Genomic DNA, 3,169 nt, shown 5'->3' with positions numbered 1-3,169 from the left:
TATAAATATATTAAAAGAAATATTTTTCTCTTGCAAGCCTTTGTATCTTCTAAGATAGAAGCATGGTATGAGGCATGTTCAATGCATCGGAAGTATGCCTATTCTTTGTCAGACTGCCATCTCCTGCATTCATCTCATCCTTTCCTCAAAGTCCAAGTACAAAACAGCTCGTGTCAGATGGCCTTGAGATAAAGATAAGAAACCGTCTCACACTGTGGGGTACAGAAAGGAAATTTAACTCTTTCATGTATTACAACTTTTTTATTCTTGACCAGTACAAGATTTTCCAATTTTTTGCGCATTGATTTTATAGACTGTGTATGAATAGCTTCTTTTAATGCTATTTCCCATGAGTTGCAGCCTACATTTTCAAAAATGAGAAGTGGTTTGGGGTTCTTTTGTTTCTGGAAAGTCTATTTTTGAGATATCTCTGGAAGAGTCTGATTTTCAAAAGAGGATTTAGGATTTGCCACCTAATCAGAATATTTTAAAGAATCTTGAGAAGGATAGAATAGTCCCAAGTCAGTTTCTAAAATTATAAAGGTGAGGTGGTTAGGAACAATCAGCTCTCACTCATGCTGTCTGTCTTAGGGTGGCTTTATGATGTGTATCCCCTATCGCCCCTCTATGCCCAGAAATTAACTTTGTGCCTTTCTGTGCCTTTAAACTGAGCCTGAGAGGGGGGAGAGGGAAAAAAAGCGAGCTAACTTTTCAAAGCAGTTGTTCAAGGACCCAGATACACACTCCTCTGTTTCTACAGCAGCAAGAGCAGAGGAAACACCCTTCTTGCTTTTCAGCCAGCTTTCAGCTCATTTTCTCTGGAGGGAAACGGAGAGTTGAACTTTGTTTTCCTGGAACTTTGGTTTTTCCCTTCTTCTCTTCTGGACTGTTTCAACATCAGAACACACCAGGAGAATTTTCCACTGAGGCCCTGGAGGTAGGCCCACACTGACCCACCCCTGAAGAGGAGGAGAGAGACCACACCTACAGAAGGACTCTGAAATCTTCCCAGGTTTCTCTCCACAGCGAGAGGTTTTATTATTTAGCATTATTATCCTTTTCCTGTGTGTTTGTTAAATAAATAGTATTTATCTCTTTCACTTTCCTCCGAGGAAAATTTTTTTTTCCTGAACTTGGTGGGGGAGGGATGGTTGTAACCTGCCTTCTATCAGAGGATATTTTCCTCCAAATTTGTCCAAACTGGCACACTGTCAAAGACAATATAGTTGCCTGGCTCTATAAACATGACAACGAGAAATCCTTGCTACATTAGAAATAATACAAAGACCAGTAGAAAAAAATGGTGAAGGACAAGAGGAAAAATCCATATGTTAAAAGTATTAATACTTAATTATTAAATGTTCTCTTGTTTTCAAGAAGCATAGAAAGTAACTCTGCAATGACTTATTTTATCCATCCCGTCAATGAAAAATATACTCACCGGAAAATGTAAAATTTGCATCCCATTCATTTTTATTCATCCTTCCTGTCCATCTATTTTCATATTGCTGCCCACCAATCTAATATTTGAAAACCTTCTCCAAAATAAACATCTTTAAAGTACATTTTAAGATTCCTCTTCTCTGAAAACACAGTGGGTGGAACTCATGCTTACTGTATTTTCTGACAGCTTTTTTTGAACATCATGAAGTGTCACATTGTGGAACATCATTGTGGTCATGAAAAGTCCAAAGGCAAAAGTCTTGCACCACTCAGCTTAGTTTTTTTCTTTATTTAAATGCAAAAAGATATATTATTCTAGATATTTTAATGTCATGCATTATTAAAAAGCATAAGCAACACAAGAAAATTGCAGAATTACTTAGTTATGTTGTGGCACCCTATGTACAAAGGGCTGCCACAAAAATGTGATTTTTTTTCTGAAAATCATAGGCTGATTCAGCTTTAAAGGGATCTTTAAAGGTTATCTAGGCCAACCCCCTGCAAAGAGCCAGAACATCTTCAAATATCTCAGGTTGCTCAGAACCCCACCCAACATAACCTAGAATGTTTCCAGGGATGGGGCATCAACCACCTCTCTCGGCAACCTGTTCCAGTGTTTCATCACTTTCCTGGTTTCGGCCAAGGACAGGGTTAATTTTTTGCAGTAGCAGTGAGGATGTGTCTAGGTTGTTGCTCTATACCTCTTCAGGTTATCTCTTGGGGGTGGAAGTAAGGGATTCGCACTTCTGAGAAGAAGGGACCTGGCTTGGGTTGGGAAGAGAAGCATGGGCACAGAGGGTCCCTTGGCAGTATTTTTCATTGTCTCAGGATCCCACTGTGTCAGTTCAGGCTTGGTGAGCATTTTTTGCATGCAAATCACCCTCATTTTTTATATTTTTGTTATTAATATTGTTGCTGTTACCATTCATTTCCTTATCTCATTGCTATTTCCAGTAGAGTGTTATTTCAATGTGTAATCTCTGCCTTTTGTCTCTCTCATCAGAGGGAGTAGGGGGAGAGAAGTGGGAATACCATTCCTAAACCAGGACAATCACCCTCATTGTAAAATCTTACTCCTTATATCTAATCTAAATTGATCCTTTTCAGTTTAAAACCATTAACCCTTGTCCTATTGCAGGAGGTCCTGATGAAAAGTTCATCTCTAAAAGTTTCTTATAGCCTCCCTTTAAGCCTGAAAGGCTTCCTTAGAACCTTCTCTTCTCCAGGCTGAACAAACCCAACTCTGTCACTTTTTCCTTATAGCACAGGTGTTTAATCCCTCCAAACGTTTGTGGCCCTCGTCCAGATCCACTCTACCAGGTCCATGTATTTTCTATGCTGAGGACCCTGGAGCCAGATGTGCCAGGGCAGAATCACCTCCCTTGATCTTCTGGCCACATATGTTGTGATGCAGGCTAAAATACATTTGACTTTCTGGACTGCAAGTGCACATTTCTGGCTCATGTCCAGTTTTTAATTCATCAGTAGCCCCAAGTACTTTGCAGGAAAATCTTAGAAGTAGAGGCTAAAGCAACATTATTTCTCTGGAACACTCATATTTTTAGTGAGAACAGAATCTAGCCCAAGAAAGGAAATAAGGGAAATGTAGTTTTAGTTTCTCAGTGCTATCTGAATAGGCCTGTCAGAATATGACAGTGTCTGCTAGGGATTAATAAATATAAATTGCTTATCCAAAAAGAACAAATTGTAAGAAAGCTTTAAAAAT

This window comes from Corvus cornix, chromosome 2, assembly GCF_000738735.6.
Source record: "Corvus cornix cornix isolate S_Up_H32 chromosome 2, ASM73873v5, whole genome shotgun sequence".
Lineage (NCBI taxonomy): Eukaryota > Metazoa > Chordata > Aves > Passeriformes > Corvidae > Corvus > Corvus cornix.
Note: the sequence above shows the minus strand (reverse complement) of the source record.